We start from the raw sequence: 18,370 nt of genomic DNA on the forward strand, positions 1-18,370 counted from the left end.
TTCCTTCACCCCATACCATTTCAATAGTTTAGTGAAACCCCGAGACTTGTGCAGTGTATCAGCCTGGTAGAGACTCGATTCTCTTCTGGAGGACCGCTTCCTGCAGGAAGTCAGAGAGCTAGATGTCCCTTAGCAATGCATGCCACAGAAATGACATCAGATCAGTCTGAGGGAAGCCCATCATTTTCAGGTACTCTGTAGCCCATGTGTCTCACTTTGAGTGTGTTTTAGCATGTGTTTGAGACACACATGGACAAGCTGGTCCTACGAATCAGTCACCCTACTCCGTTTTACACATATTCTTGTCCTACTGGGTTTTGCTAACTTTTTCATTTCTTTGAGGGGGAAGGGCTGTTTCTTTTACTTTTGAACTTGGTTCCGTTCTTTTCTTTTTCTTTCTTCCCACATTCTGTTCATTCTACTAAACACTGTGTGGCCTGAGAATTAGTTAAAATACAAATGCAGTGTATGAATAGATGGTTGAAATTAATGTGATCCTTTCTGTGCACAAAGAGTTCATTTTTAGGTGCCAGCATACAGATATCAAGGAAGAAATAAAGTGCACATTTCTGTGTGCGTTCGTGCGGGTTGATGTGCGCGTAGATGGACTTGGGTGTGCGTGTGGAGGCCAGAGAGCGACCTAACTATTGTTATTCAGGCATCAGTCACTTTTTTTAAGAGAGGACCTCTCGCTGCCCTTCTCTGGCAAACTCAGGCTTCTGCCTGTGTCTTCCACATCCCTAACACTCAGACTATGTTTACAGGTTTCCGGGGATCAAACCAAGTCCTCGTGTGAGCAGGGCAAGTACATTAATGACTGTGCTATCTCCCAAGTCTTTTATTATTAAAAAAGCAAATCTAGAAATTTTAGAATTCAAGTTTCAGGGTGTCTGGTACCTACAAATCCCCAGACATAAATTCCCACAGAGTTGCAGAGAGGTTCAGGGATCTTCTCACAAGGAACCAATGGCTGCCTCGCTAGCAACTAGATTCCAACCCTTAGACCAAGCTCACAGCCAGAGGTGGTGGCACAGGGCAGCTGTCGTCAGCCCTGGAAACACAGAATGCTCACAACACAGCCAACTGGTTAGTTACTGAGATGCACTGTTGAAAGGTTTTCATACTTATTACAGGTGCCGACAAACCGGTGGGCATGACAGTTACATCACGGCAGAGACTCGGAGGGGTTTATTTTCTGGGTTTCAAACTGTTTTGAAATTTCTATTCATTAAAATGCCTCCAAAATGGCAATTCAAATTCAGAGGCTTACTTCTGAAGTAATAGATGGGATTAGAAGCTCCGTGTCCCCAAGCCACTAGTTTAGGAGCAAGTGGTGGTGGTGGTGATGGGTGGGGGAATGGTGGCAGCTGTTTTTACTCAAATTTAGTTGTGCATACACGGACCTTATTTTTCCTTAATGGAAAATAGCATTTTCTGCATAAACCATTGCTTCTGTCGTGTGTATAAATTAACATCTTTGACCTGAGGATGGTCTGGTTGAAGCAAGGATGGTTCTCGATGGTCAGCATTGCCAAGGTGTTAGTCATCTCGGGCTGTCTACAAGAAACAGATTAAATAAGAGAGTCCGTGTTAATTCTCTGACAGCGGTTCAGTTTTCCCCTGTCGGTCCGAGCCTGCCGCACACACCATTAGAGTACAAATTAACTGTGGGAAACATTGTGGTTGCTCAGCTGAGAGCTGCTGAGCTTGCAATACGCCGCAGGCCTCATGCTGCATACTCTGCACCAGTATCTGATGATGAGGAATGACCATCACACCCCTGAGGAGAGAAGAGATTTAGTGATGTCCACCTGCTTCTCCAAGGTGACACACCTGGCTTACTAAAGTCAAGTGGATTAACTCCGGACTCCGCATCGTCTCAAGCACTTTGAAGCTGATCCCTAACTTCTGGAGAGAAGACAGCTCCAATTAGTGTTTATAATAAACAGTACAATGGCTGCAATCTCTGGGGCCTGGATGCATGCCACAAAGGCCCATTCGATGATACTGTCCCCTCTCTTGTCCTCTGACAGCCGAGATGTTCTGGGATGGATGCTCCCCATATACACATTCTTCTCCCTGTTACAGATCCTCATTGTTCTGATATAACCTGATTATAGTCTAAGATTTGTTCCGTGATGTTCAGTGTTACAAATTTTTAAATATCTCAGCTGAGTGGTTCAACCTGGGAGGTGGAGGCAGGAGGACAATTGAAGTTTGCGGTTAGCCTGGGTGTGGTAGTTTGAACAAGAATGGCCACCAAAGGCTCATATATCTGAGAGATTAAAAGATTAGGAGGTGTGGCCTTGTTGTTTTAGTGGGTGTGGCCCTGTTTTAGAAGGTATGGCCTTGTGGGAGGGGGTGTGTCACTTGGAATAGGCTCTAAGGTTTCCCAGGAAACCTTACTCTCCCTGCCCCCACCCCTCCACCCGCCTGCAGATCAAGGTGTAGCTCTCAGTTACTGCTCCAGCATCCCAGCATCCTGTGTGCCTCCATACCCTGCCCTGATGATAATGGACTAAACCTCTGAAGCTGTAAGCAAGCCCCAGTTAAATGATTTCTTTCGTAAGAGACGCTGTGGTCATGAGGTCTCTTCACAGCAATAGACCACTGGTTAAGATACTGGCTATAGCGTGAGACTCTGTCTTAAAGAGGACAACTCAGAATATCATGCCCTGAACAAACCAACAAAATCCTTCATGGGGCTATGAAATGAAGAGTCACAAACAAGTCATAATGACTTTTTACACCGGGAAAAAAAAAGGAGGATTTTGGAGTTTATTACATACTTTTTCATCTGGCTGTGTCTATTTCGCACAAGTTCAAAGCTGGCATAAAGAAAAATATTGAGCAATTAAACACTGCAAATAACTTCTGTGTTATGACTTATGACAAATTAAGTATTTGTAGGTAATTTCATGTTTCCAAAAGGAGCACTGTAACTCTGAACGAGTATTAGAGTGAAATAAATCTTAGAGTATGCTAATTTAGTAGCCATCATATATTACATTAGCAAAGTAAGCTAATTCCATTTGTAGAAAAGGCTATGACATCTTAAAGTGTCTCTCGGAAAATGAGGAGGAGGAAATGATTAAGTCAAAAAAATATCATTATTAAGAAATAATGATTTTAGCATGTTTTCAGTAAGAGCCCACCGTCTCTTTTTTAAATGGACATTGAAGCTTTGTGCTGGATAGAAAAATGTGTCGTTTGAAGAATAATGCTTCAAATAGAATTTCGAAAGTCTTTTCAAAATATTGGTAAAAATTTTCCCATCAGTGAAATATGTTTTAATCTTCTGTCTCTGGATTGTATTTATTGTCTTAAAGCCCAAAGAAAGCTTGTGTGCATGAATGCAGAATGTTGCTATTGCTGAAGGAAGAAAACTTACGGGGCTGGGAAGATGGCTCAGGGATAAAGCACCTGCTGTACAAACAAGCATTCCTATGATTCCCAGAGCACCCAGAGAGCCAGACATGGTGGCACACATCTGTGACCACATCTGCAACCTCAGCACATCCACAAAGAGATGGGGGAAGGCGGCTGCTGGTGGGTGTACCAGTGAGTGAAAAACAGACCCTTCCTCAAACAAGGCTGGAGGGTCCTACAAACACCTGAGGTTTTCCTCTGACAGCCACTGTGGCATGCGGCACCCCGCCCCCTACCGGAGATGGAGGAGAGGGAGAGAGAGGGATGGAGAGAGATTTTTTTTAAAAGAGAGAAAATTATGTGTAAATGGAAAACTGTCAAACTTAAAATAATCTCACCCACCACTAATAATTTCTTTTCTGAGCACAGACTCTCTCCTTTGTCATCATTTTCTTCCCTCTCCACAGCCATCTGCAGACGGGCATCCTATCCAGGACCAGCAACAGCCACCATGGGGTTTTTCAGGGTTCAGGTATTTCTGCTTACATCAAATAATTTAATCAGAAAATTCAACCAGAGCTCTAAACAAAGATCTTTTTTTTTTTTTAAGAGTAACTTGATGGCTCTCTAAGCAAATGTCTAAACACATGTACTGAGTAATTAAGGGAAAAGCTGACAACCATTTACGGCGGCGGATGATGCTGATGGGAATTTGAGGCGTTAGTAGAAACTCATCCCAGGTTCCCTGGGTCAGCGTTCTGACCCTGCCTTCGGAGTGGGGCCGTGGCTGCTCTCTGGCGCCCTCTAGCTGCCACCCGTTTGGAACTGTCTGGTGCACCTGTCTGTCTCTACCCACATTTTCCACATCCTCCCTCGGGAATTCTGCTTTCCTTGTGTTGTTTTGCTTTCCGTTTTGTTTGGCCCAGCTTCTGTAATTTACTACGAATGTTATTTTAGGAGGACACTACATATGCCAACTTGTTTTGTCTACTGAGTGCCCTTGCACAGAAAACACTGCATGCTTTTCCTGCTCACAACAAAACGAAAGATGCACATGCTCTTTGAAAGCATAGTCGTCTGCACTTTGTCCACGACTAGGAATTTTCCTGCATGGTGAAAAGTCATTTATGTCAGGAGGATTCCAGTGGAAAGTCACGAGCAGGAACACCCCCCCCCCCCCCCGCCAGGAAGGAACAACCTTCCAGAAAATCCAGGCTCAGATGCACCTGTCTTTCTACACAGAATGGTCTCTCCTGGAAAATGGGACATCAGACATTGTGATTGGCTAGAGGAAGAATAACCCCAGTCCATTAAAATGTTTACAGTAGGGACTGGGGAGATGGCTCAGCAGTTAAGGTGCTTGCCTTAGGTGATGATGGGAATTCAGATTCCCAGAAAGCCACACAAATGCTGAGTGGGCAGGATGCGAGATGGCCCACCCAGGATTCTAGCCACGAAAGATGGAGTCAGGGGATCCCCAAAACAAACTGGGTAGTGAGATGGACCAGATCAGCAACCTCTGGGTTTAATTGAGATGCCCTGCCTCAGTGAATGAGGTGGAAGAGTGATTGTTAGGCCTCAACATCAACCATGTACACACATGTGGACATATATAAACATGCAGCCACACATGTGCAAAAACATGTAGACACATGGAACATTGAGAAAGAAAATAAAGATCTTTCTTGGGTGGGTGGGTGGGTGAATGGCTCAGCAAGTAAGGGTGCCTTCCACGAAGGCATATGACTTGAGTTCTGTTCCCCGGAGGAAGCAAAACTGACTCACGCAAGCTGTCCTCTAACCTCCGCGTTCGTGTCTACTTGCACATACATACACATTAAACAAATAAGTAACGCGTAATTTGACAAAAGCTCCTGCGTGAAGCATGAGAGTGTTTGAATTTCATCAGACATTGGACAAACCCTTATGTTTTGATCTAACTTTCACCCTGTTATTTTAGGATATGACATCATGTAACCTACCTGGGGCTGGAGTTGGCAGAGAGGAAAAGTAAGATTGCAGTGCTGATCCCCCAGCTTCTGCTTCTTTAGTGGCCAGGATGACAGGCCTGTGTGCCTTCACAACCCCGTTCTAGGTATCAAACCTAGGTCCTCTGGCATTACAGCTCAGTCATCCACCCACTGAGCCAAATGGCCAGTACCAAGCATTCCATTTTGAGCTAGTATAATGAAGGACATGGACTCTATACTCTAACCTCCATCTTCATTTCCCTAACCATTCACCCATGTTTTGGACTGAGCCCCTCACAGGTAATGTGCACAAGCCACAAGGCCACTCTGTTCAGTCCTGTCTCTTTCAGCATCCTTACTAAGGATGTGAATTTGGACAAAGAAACAGCCCTTACAGTGCACAAGAAAGCACAAGGATCTTATCACTAAACTATACATTGACCGAGTCCTTCCCAACAAACTTGTGAGAAGGATATATGAAAAACTCAGGTAACAGCCAATTTGTTGGTTGCAAAAAGTTTACATTTGGGAAATGGTCCTTTCTGTTAGCAGTTATTGGGTGATAAAATATTTAAGGACCACATTTTGTAAATCAACTATAGCATTGATGTTAGACTGGCTGGGGAGGGGGGAAGTCCAAACGCCGATCTTTTTGTGACTTTTGGAAATTGTTTACCATCTCTCAGCCTTATTGGATATTGTCAGGACTAGCCTGGTAATTCCTTGGAGAGCTAAACAGTGGGAGGGATGTAGATCACCTAAGCAGTAGCAAGCTGACAGTACGAACTCAGAAAAACCACTGACGATTGTCTCCTAAGTTTTACAAATTTCTATATAAGGGGACAAGTCTTCTGCAGCCAGGCTTGCACTGTGTCTTCAGTAGGAGCAATGTGTCGGGAGAGTCCCTCTGTTAACTGAATCCCACTTTCCACGAATGCACTTGTGGGTATGTATAGACAGGTGCCCATGTATGCTTGTGCATGGCAGGCAGAAGTCAATCACAGGTGTCGGTCCTCGGGAGCCACCCTCCTTGCCGTGTTCTGATACAGGGTCTCTCATTGGCCTGAACCTTTCCAGGGAGGCCGAGTGGCCAGTGAACCCCAGAGATCTGCCTATTTCTACTTCTCTGACCCTGGGATTATAAGTAAACCACTACACCCAGCTTCTTTATGAGGGTTCGGGGTGGGCGGCAGTCACACTCTGATCCTCCAGTTTGCATAGAAATCATTTTACTGAATGAGCTATCACTCCAGCTGTACTGGTTAGGTATTTGTTTTCCTCTGCTTGATTGTTTCTGTCAACTTGACACAAACTAGAACAGTCTAGGAAGAGGGACTGTCAAGTAAGGGATTGCCTCCATCAGATGGGTGTGTAGGCACATCTGAGGGACATTTTCTTGACTGATGATTGATGCGTGTGGTCCCAGCCCACTGTGCATGGTACCACCCTGGGTCGGTGGTCCTGGGTTGTATAAGGGTGAGTAATCGATGTGGAGCAAGCCAGTAAGCAGCACTCCTCCATGGTCTCTGCTTCCGTTCATGCCCTGACTGCCCTTCATGGTGGACTGTAAACTGGAAGATAAAGTAGACTCTTCCCATTTTGCTTTGGGTTGTGGTGTTTAGTGCAATAGAGAGCAAACAGTTGTTTGCCAAGTTTAGATAGGGTCTCTTGTATCCAAACTAGCCCAAGGTGACCTTGAGGTCCTCACCCTCCTGCCTCCACCTCCCTAAATGCTGGGATGACAGGCGTGTGTCATGGCACCCAGTTTTTGCAGTACTCGTGAACCAGTTCTGGGCTGGCTCTGGGCATGTTTGGCAGGTGCTCAACCAGCTCAGCTACATCCACAGCCCAATTTTCCCCTGAATGGCGGGGTTTGCATGTTCACACAATATTGGAGAACTGGGAAGTTTTCATCAATGAGACAGCCCACACTTCAGTACTGCACAGGAAATAAACAATTTAAGAGGAAATTAGATTAGATCCTTAAATTAAATTCCAGATTAAAAAAATCCTAGTAGAAAAATGCACCCACATGCCTTGTTATTAAGATCTAATATTCCCCCAATTGTGTAGTAATGGGGATGAAGGCCATCCCCTAGGCGTTCTCATGAAAAGATTTGGATAAACAGTTTAAATAGACGGTGTGATTAAGGCCTTCTCAATAACATCAGAATCACCTACAACTCAATTCTACTCCTTCAAGGAAAGAAATTACTTCAGTTCCAAGTTAATACGTGATTTCTTTTTAATGTAATAATTGGCAGACAATATTATTTGGCTGTGATATGCAATAATCCTAAATGTATCTGGAGGGTTATTAAATCAAGGCCAAGGAGACTAAGAAGATACAATTGCTTTATTTTTCTCATTCCTTCCTCTGTGGCCTTAATGTTTAGATCTTATTTACAATGTGTGTGTGTGTGTGTGTGTGTGTGTGTGTTTGTGTCTGTGTGTGTGTACTGGAAAGATAATATTTAAAAATCATGATTTTGCCAGAAAAAAAAAACCAAGATGGAAGTTAATATAGCAGAAGAGAAAGAAGGACCCAAAGTAAGACATTCTACTCTGATTTTACCCACTTCTATCTTTTTTAAGAATTTTTTTAGATTGTGTGTGTGAGCGAGTGTGTCTGTGTGTGTCGCACAGGTACCCCAGACACCAGTTTGTGTCTGGTCCTGGAAGCTAAATTACAGACCACCAGAAGTGGGTTCCAGGAACTGAACTCGGGTCCTCTCAAAGAGCAGCAGCAAGTGCTCCTAACCACTGAGCCATCTATCCAGTCCCATGCAATCACTTCCTATCTGTTACATGAATAGAGAAAAATGAATATTTATACTGCATTTCAGAGAGCTGATACATTCTTACCTAAGTACATCTTCAGCAGTACATTGTCAAACTCTTAAAAAACGCCTTTGAACCCTTTCCTAAGAGCAAAAGAGATTTATTTTTAACTAAATTTGTAAGCCCTGGGAGAGACACAAGCTTTGCATCTCCGGAGACGTGTCTGAGGTAACTGCCTCACTGAGCACGCTGGTCACGAAGCCACTCCTCTTTCATGCATGAGTTGAGCTTCTGTGGTGTGGGAAGACCTAGAGTGCCTGGAGGACTGCGAATGTGCACACTGTGCCGAGCCGCAATGTGACAACATTTGAGGAGCTTGACTTGGTCTTTGACCCAAAAACAAAAGTCTTTTTACTTTATGAGCACATCACAATGCTGTTGCCAGCTGCCTGTGCATCCTCTCCCCACCAAACACCTTCAGTATCACATCCTGCCTCTAACACAGTTCCACCGATCAGTCCTCTGTGTTACTGCAAGCTGAATTTTTAAATCATTTTTACATGTATTTGTTTGGTGCCATGATTAGGGGGATGGGGGGAGTAGACAGGTATGCCAAGGTATGGCTGTAAAGGTCAGAGGATGACCTGGGGGAATTGGTTTTCTCCTTCCACTATGTGAGCCCAAGGGGTTGAACTCAGGTCATGGGGTTTGGCGGCAAGTGTCTTTACTTGATGATCCATCTTTCTGGCTAGAAGCTGAATTTTTAACTCTTGTATGCTTCTCATTATTCTACTATGAAAGAAAACCATACCATCTGGTATCAGCTACTTTTGTTTCTTCCTCTCTCTGTTCTAATGCTGTTCAGCAATGCCACTGTGGGTGGTGTCCCCTCCCTTGGTCACCCTTTTCTTGTTTCCTACCCTCCTTGTGGTTGCCCTAGCATATGCCTTCTCCTAGTCTTTTTTCTTCTTACCTTTACTTCACTTCTGCATGGTTCTCCCTCTGTTTAGACCTTGGTTACAGTGATCTGCACTTTGAGGATACAAATATCTTTTGTGGGTTCCTTTTCTGAACCCAAGGCTGTGTGTGGAAGCTCTTTATCTGGAAAGGTTTAAATCAATTAGATTATTCGGCCTTTCTACCCTGTCTGGTGTTATTTTCTCCTATCTTGGTTCATTGGATGGCCCTACATCTGGGGCTCAGTGGTTAAGAGCACTGGAGGCTCTTGCAGAGCACCCAACTTTGGGTTCCCAGCACCTCAGGTGGCTCACAACTCACTACCTTAAACTACAGTTTCAGGGGAGTCCAGCATCTTCTGGCCTTCAGAGAGAGAGAGGGGGGGGGGAGAAGGGAAGGAGGGAGGGAGAGAGAGAGAGGAAGGGAGGGAGAGGGAGAGAGAGAGAGAGAGAGAGAGAGAGAGAGAGAGAGAGAGAGAGAGGGAGATCAAAATAATAATAACAAAATTTAATGTAACTCACACATCATTTCTGGTGATCAATGTCCTCTTCTCCTATGAAATATCTCCAGATCCCTTGATTTTAATGTCAAAGTCATTTTAATTCTCAAGCACTCTCAATGTCTCCACCAGTGTTTTGGTTCATTACCACTCATTTGATTACAATAACTTCTTGATTAAGTTCAGGCTTCCAAGGTTGAGAGTCAATAACTCCTTCTCAAATTCCTCTCTCTTGCCTTGTAATAACACCTCTCTTGAAAGCTTCCTAGAGTTTTCTTATTTGTCCCAATAAGATGCCACATTCTTAAATCTTTTAGAATATACCACTAGAAAGATCAATTGCCTTGGTTGCTTAGAATCGGATATTATTGACTATTTTAACATATCCGTGACTGTTGGTGAGAAATGTGACTGGAGTTTACTCAGGGTTTTCCTGACTTTTATGTACAATTCCTTAGTCTCTTTATTGATCTAGTGACTAAGCAGAAATTAGATATATAATTACACAGAAAATTTTAGTTTTTCCATTTGGAACTCACTTGGGAATGCCGGAAACTTCACTGTATATGACTTTAGACAGAAATAAAAACTGGGATACTGAAAGTTGATGAATTAGAATCACATTTGATTCCATGAGTCATCCAGTCTACACCACCAGGGGCACAGTCCACAGCCACCTAAACTGAAAGAAAGATTTGCCATCAACCTTTGAGACGGAGAGGAAGAACCAAGTGAGAAGTCCCTTGTCCCTCAAGATAGGCCAATAAAGAAAGCTTTGCTGGGATGCAGGTTGTTTTTTTTGGGGAACTGGGACATTGGCAGGAACTTCTGAGGGTTTTGTAGTGGGTGAATGTTAATGGAGCGTGAAAATTATTAAACACCTGCAGCGTGAGATGGGGAATATGAGGAGAGAGGTAGGCAGATGTGTGTGGGACCCACATTAGATTAACAAAAAGAAATAAATCTGAGAACGGCATGATTGAGTGTAGCAGGTACTGACAGGGATACCAACCAGTCTAGGCAGGAATCTGTGCCGCTGGAGATGGGAGACCAACCGCCAGCACCATGGACAGCAGACATCGCAAGGCTCAGAACTCAGAATTTGGAGTTTACATCAGACAAGGAGGTGAACAAATTTTCTGGGAGTGAGGGGGGAACCAACAACTTTTTTATCCAATGGAGGAAACTAAAATTTTGGTATCAGAAATACTGTGTTTTAGCCAGGCATGATGGCACATGTCTGTAATATCAGAATTACCGAGGCAAAGGTGGGAGGATCACCATATGTTTAAGACCAGCCTGGTCTCCACAGCAAGTTGCCAGAGCCAAGACTTCATGGTGAATTCCTCACTCAAAAAGTCAAACAACAACAGCAGCCAGAAAAAAAAACTTTTTAAAATCCTGGTTTTCCTTAGTTGACAATTATCAAGAATAATTATACTGAAATGCTAATTTTAAAAAGTAATGCATTACATAAGGAAGTCAAGTTTCTATACTTGCACAAGGAGACACATGATTAATGACTCAGTGTTCAGAACTCCAGGCTCCTCTGCCCCACCATCACCCCCTTTCCTGCCTCCCACCCCTGTATGACTGGAGATCCAACTAGATACCTCTTCCCTTTCTACTCAGTCCTAATCCAAGCATGTTTCTGTTGACCTCCTTTGCTAATTAGTGTCCAACCTCCTTTCTATTGAGCCTTGAAAATTCAGATTTTTAAAAAAGGATTTTTTAATGTGTACGCACGTGTGCTGTGTGTGAATATGGGGGGTGGGCATGCTGAGGAAACCAGAAGAAGGTGTCGGATCCCTGGAGCTTGAGTCACAGGAGGTTGTAAAGCACATGGCACGGGGGATGGAAACAGAACGCCACTCCTCTGCAAGAGCACCAAGTGCTCTTAACCCCTGTGCCATCTCTCCAGCCCTCAGATCACTTTCCACCTCTTCTGAGCAACTTTTCAAATCAGCCCAAACCTGAGTCACACTTCTTAGTGCTTGGCACACACTCCATTATTGTATGTGATGGGCTGCACTAAAGTCCACAGGATCCCCATTGGCTTGCCCAAGGGTTCCAACCTGTGCAGGAAAGTTATGGTCTCTTTCTTACTCTTTCCATTGCCTGAGCATAGTGTTGAAAAATAATAATCAGTTAGTATTGCATTGAGCAAATAGAATGCTGTCTGTTGCTGAAATGATAAAAGATTACAAGTGTCGGGGGGACACTCTTGTACACAGCTGTGGGTATGTAAATTAGCACAACTTGGAGAAAGAGTATGGAAGTTCTTCAAAAAATTAAAAATAGAGCAATCTATTTTTTTGTATGTCTATATCCAAAGGGGATGAAGTCAGCATCTGATAGAGACGCCACTTTCCTGCTATCTCTACAGCAAAACTCTTAATAGCCACACTACAGAATCCACATAAGTGTCTGCTATGGTTTGACTATTTGTCTTCTGTAATTGGTGTGTTGAAAATGGGGTCCCCAAGTCATCAGTTAATGGTATTCAGAGAAGGGGATCATTGGGAGGTAAGCAGGTGTCCTGTACCATGTCATGATATAGCAATAAGGCCCTCCATAGGCTGAGCTGATACACTGTTCTTGTACTTCCAACCCTTATAACCATAGGCTAAATAAACTACTATTCTTTATAAATAACCTACCTGGGTTTTTTTTTTTAACTGCAGCAGAAAGTAAATTCAAAAGGTACCCATCAAAGGCAGACAAAATAAACAGCAGATGGGTGGGTGGGTGAATGGATGGATTGGTGGGTGGGTGGACAAATGGACACATGGATGAATACAGAGAGAAATATTTCTTTGTCATCTGTGGCAATACGGGTGAATCCAGAGGAGATCAGGCTAAAAGAAACAAGCCAAGCACAGAAATAAAAACTACTATGGTCATCTTACTTACATGTGACATCTAGGTACCACTAATAGAAACAGAGAAATAAAATGAGATATTGACTAATGGGGACAAAGCTTTCATTAAAGGGGATGAATAGATTATGTTTATCTATTATAAGCATAGTGACCATACCTAATATTAATGTAATATATACTAAAATTACAAATGGATTAAGTGTTAGATGTTCTTCACAAAAGAGTGAGAACTGATGTATATGTTACTATTTTATTTAATAATTTCGAATGTATACACCTATAAAAATACATTAAACAATTAATCATATTCTACTAAGACTGAGAGAAATAGAAACATAAAATACTTAGGAATAAATTTAATCAAGGAGTTAAGAGGGCTGTACGGTTTAAAAATAAAACAGAAAAAGGGGATGTCTTAGTGAAGTTTCTATTGCTGTGAAGAGACAGTATGACCATGGCAACTTTTATAAAGGAAAACATTTAATTGGGACTGGTGTACAGTTTCAGAGGTTTAGTCTATTGTCATTAAAGCAGAAGCATGGCAGCGTGCAGGCAAGCATGATGCTGGAGAAGGAGCTGAGAGTCCTGCATCTTGATCCATAGGCAGCAGAAAATGAATTGTCTACCACACTGAGCATAGCTTGAGCAAATGAGACTTCAAAGCCCACCGCCACAGTGACACATTTCCTCCACCAAGGCCATACCTCCTAATAGTGCCACTCCAATGGGGTCATTTCCTTTCAAACCACCACAGTAGATGAATGAAACCAGAGACAAGCATATGAAAAGCTATCAGTGTTGAATGAAACGAGTGAAATTGAACCATTATTTCACACACCATTGAAAAATCAACTCAAAATTGATTAAAGACTTAAATATGAGACTTGAAAAAATACAAAATCACCAGGAGAAAACAGGTCAAGTCTTTATGAATTTGTTCCCATAAAGATTTCCTAAGATGAGACCCCAAAGCACAGGCAAGGAGATAAGTATAGGTAAGTCATATATATATAAACAATATGGAAGAGAAAGCATCAACAAAACAGGAACAATCTATTGACAGAATAGGAGGAACTATCTGCAATCCATTCTGCTGATACGGGATCGATACGCAAAGTAATAAGAAATGCAAGCAATCCAATAACAATAACATAAGTAACACAGCATTGATATGAGCAGAAGATCTGGAAACATGCTTCTCAAAAGAAGGCACCAATGACACATTGTGTGTGCAGCAGGCCCCAAATCAGGAAAAATGCAGAATAAAAGCATCATGAGATATCACATATTTGAACGACTACTGCAAACGAACAACGTTAACAACAACAAACAGATAGGAAGTGTAGAGAAACACCAAGCCTTTTACATTACTGCTGAGACCATAAATTGGCACAGACATGAGAGAAGACAGCATGAACGTTCCTAAAGATAATAAGAATAAAATTACCCCATGTTCCAAGAATTCCACTTCTGCATAGGCACCTAAAGAAAATGAATTCAGTGTGTCAACAATATTGCAGCTCTCCCATGTTCAGTGCAGCATCATATACAACCTCCAAGAAAGTGACAGGCTTAAGTTAATGTGTAGAAGACTATGAAGCTAGACTTGATGGAGCAAGCCCGTGATCCTTGCTACCGAGGAGGTTGAAGCAAGAAGAAGGCAAATTCTAGGCCTGCCTGAACAACTTAGTGAGATCTTGTCTCAAAATTAAAAACCAAAAAGACCCAATGCCCACAGGACTCAACTATCTGTAATTCCAGAGAACCTCACTTCCTCTTCTAATCCCCGAGGGCAGCAGGCACACCTGTGGTATGCAGACATACATACATGCAAAATATATACATACACACACAAATTAATAATTAACAAATCTAGAAAATTAATTTCTTACATTCCTAATATAAGTAGGGACAGTTGAAATCCTTGATGTCATTAAAATAACCATCTTTTTAAAGCTAAATACCTTTTGATTTAAATATAGAGAAAACAGTTCTTGGACATAGCAAACAACACAATGATCCACCGATTGAATATCAGAGAGTTCATTGAGGTGGTTTTGTTTGGGTTTTGCAGTCTCCCTATGTATCCCAGGCTAGCTGAAAACTTGTAACCTTCCAGCCACAGCCTCCTGAGTCCTGAAACTGCAGGTGTACACCACCAAATCCAGGTTCACAGCTGCTCTTAGAACAAGAGAGGTCTTACAACAGCTGATCTTTAGGTTGGCTATCAACACGAAGTCTAATTAGTAATACATGATTCGCTTTTCCAACATAAATAAAGATATTAATTAAATTATTTAGGTGTAAAGAGAGCTATGGATGTAGCTCACTGGAACAGCATTCGCCAATCATTTGTGAGGCTATAGGTTCCATGCCCAGGGCAAAACAAAGCAAACACCATAGAGGCAGAAAGCAGAATTGCAGTTGCCAGTGTGGGGATGGCAGAGGGGATGGCATTCTAATTCCACTTCTGATTCTGTGACAAGTACCCTGACCAAAATAAGAGGAGGAGGAATGGGTTGGTTTTTTTTGTTTTTCATAGTTCCAGTCCATTGTTTCAAAGAAGTCAAGGCAGAAAGTCAGTAGCTAGTCATACCACACATCCACAGCCAGAGCAGAGGGAAATGATGGGTGTACACTGCCTGCTTGCTTGCTTCAGTTCAGATGACTTGCTGGACTATTCTACAATCCAGGACCCATTCCATGAAACAGGGCTGTGTACATCCAGGGTGTGTTTTCTGCTTCAATTAACAATCAAGGCAATCCTCAATGACATGTCCTAGGGTCAGTATGCTCTAGAAGACCCTCCATTAAGAACCTCTTCCCAGTTGATTTGAGGTTGTGTTAGATAGATAGCTACAACTCGCTGCCATAGACAAGTGACTGTTGATCAAAGGGTCCTAAGTTCCAGTCACGTAGGACAAGTAATCCTGGGGACAAATGTACAGTTTTCTGATTATAGTCAGTGGAGTCTTCAAACTGTAGTATAGTAATAAATATTAAATGTTTTTACCACACTGTTGAAAAGATTGACTTGCCTATGAAGTGGTAGATGTGTTCAGTAGTTTAACTGATGATTCCCTTCACAGTTTATATCAAAGCATCATACAATTCTCCTGAAATGATGTAAAATTTCAAGTCTGGAGAGATGGGTCAGCAACTAAGAGCACTCACTGCCCTTGCAGAGAACCTGGGTGGGGTTCCCAGCACCTACATGGCAGCTTACAACCGTCTGTAACTCAGTTCTAGAGGATCTAACATCCTCTTCTAGCCACTGAGGGTTCCTTCATGCATATGGTACGCAGAAACTCCCTCAAGTAAATACAAAGAACATAAATAAAATAAATAACAAATAATCTTTCAAATATTTAATTTACATTTCTCAGAACTGGGACCTTTAAAAGAACACAAGTCAGTGAATTATTAACTTTAGCATCCTGGTGTTGAGAAACCAAATGCATCATGAATGGGAATAAGTTTATGAGATACGAAATGTACGTGTTAGACTTAAACACTATCCATCATAATCTCATTAATTTGTGCTTCTATGTTGGTAGCATTACTCCTAGTTAGCCAACATTACACACTGACGTGCATAAAGTGGTTTCCTGACACTTCATGTCATTCTGTGTGTCGAAGATTCAGAACAAGAAGACAACTCCCATCTCTGAAAGAGTTTGACAAATAAATTTTAGTGGTCTTGGAAGAGAAATAAATACTGTAAAAGATTATTGGCAATGGCATAATAAATTCAAATTAAGGGCAACACCAATTTCCATTCAACTAGATGATATGGATGTGTTTCAACAATATGTACCATTATCTCAATTTAGGTACCATTTTTTAAAAAAAGGAATAATTTGCAAACTGTAGTGCCTCTGTGGGGGTTGGTGAGGAGTGGGAGAGGGCAAGAGTACTTTTTGTCATCATTTAATCCAGCATGGAAACTTAGCACAAAGAAACCCCATTCTAGTTCAACAACATTAGCAAATGTGTTTGCATCTCAGGCTGTTGTATAGAGGCGAAGAGAAATGTAGATTACCCTGGACAAAAATATTTAAAAAATGCTCAATACACAGGCAGTCATCCTTGTTTGGGGGCTCATCACTGCAAGATGTTGGTTACTTGACCAAAAAAAATTCTATTGGAGCCTAAAAAAAATTTTCAATTTAAAATGTAGCTAAAAAAAAACAACAGAAGTAAACAAACACACAGTAGAATCAAGAAATTAAATGTCCTACTTTTCCCCTTCATTTCACAGAAATTTATTCTCAGATGGTAAGAGGAAATGCCAGTCCAGTCAATGCAGGCATCAGAGCACTGATATTTTTCAAGGAAAAATGTATTAGAGCTTTAGATACCTAGGCAATAGCCTCAAATATCATATCATTTTTTTTTCCTTTTGCCTAGACATTTGGTCAGAGCCTGAGAATCTCAAAGTAAGGCAGAGGGTCATTTGTATCCAACCTGCAGAAACCTAGCGGCCATCATCTGCAGGCAGCCAGTCTGAGAATATGTCATTATCAAAAGGGGGCCAGGGAGGGTGCTCTCCTCCTGCTGGCTCAGCCAGGGCCCCACTTCCTACTTACAGCTGAGGTTTGTAAGGGCTGGGTTGCATTGTTTTCTCAAGTCCTTTCTCCTAATTGTTTCAACTGTGCTAGCTTATACATTGTGTTTGCTTAAGGCCAGTAACATATGGCCTTTCTAGGCTCTCTCTTTTGAGCCAGATTAATACATTATTTTGTAGCAATATGTTTTAGACTGTGATTAGGTCTTATAAAAGGAGATAGATGACCACAGAAGAAAACAAATGAAAGAGAAAGGGCTGATTGGATCTGAAATTCACAGTTTCTTCACACATAATGATGTAAACATGTTCATTTGATGTAATCATGGTATAATTTGGTTTTTAATGAAGTAATAGAGGAATGTGCTGATACAAGAAAGGGGTAAAATGAGACACGGTCTTCTCTGCCTAATCAGATCTATTTCCTCAATGCACGAGGGATGTGCAGCAAAATGGCACAAAGCTGATTCTCTCTCTCTCTCTCTCTCTCTCTCTCTCTCTCTCTCTCTTTTCTCTCCCTCCCTCCCTGCTTCCCTCTCTCCCTTCCTCCCTCTTTCTCTCCCTTCCTTTCTCCCTCCCTCCCTCCCTCCCTCTCTCCCTCCCTTCCTCTCCTTCCTTCTCCCTCCCTGTCTCTCTGCCTCTCCTTCCTCTCTCATCTCTTCTCTCTTGGCCATTTGCAAAATATATTTGAATTGTTTCATTTCAGCCAAGAAACTACACTCAAAAGTTTGAATTTCTCTCTTGTCATATGCAGAACAATGGAGCATAGATCATCAAACTGAGAGGAATAAATCCCGAATGCCCCTGATGTAGTTAAAAATGAAGGAGCACTCCATATGAAGGAAAGAGAGAAAGTCAGAAGATGAGTTCTACCCAGGCACACGGACAAATCCAGAACAGTCATAGGCTAATTAACTGACTTCAAAAACGGAACCAAAAGCTCCAGGGTCCACTTTACATAGGAATATTTACTTTTTAATTCAATATAAATTCTTATGAAACCAAGTCAGTCTGTTTTTTCCAAAAATAACTATTTTTGTCTAAAATGGATTTCTTTTTTTTATGTGTTGTATCTTTTTTTTATTTTTTTAAAATGGATTTCTTAACAAAAAAAAAATCAAGCAAAAAAATTCAAAAAGAGAACATCAGCCGCAAATCTCAGCAGCCAGGTAGCATCACTGCTGTCTGTAACATATATATATACACAATGTTAATTGTGCTTGTAAAGAACATACCAGCATAATGACCAAAAATGACTGGCATCTGACTTTCTTACTTAATGCCATCTACCACTGGCTTTATTTTAAAATCAATACAAATAGATCTGCTGTTTCCAAATTGCCAG

Source organism: Microtus oregoni, unplaced genomic scaffold (assembly GCF_018167655.1).
Source record: "Microtus oregoni isolate MIOR12 unplaced genomic scaffold, Mior012 000004F_ref0000308, whole genome shotgun sequence".
Taxonomy (NCBI): Eukaryota; Metazoa; Chordata; class Mammalia; order Rodentia; family Cricetidae; genus Microtus; species Microtus oregoni.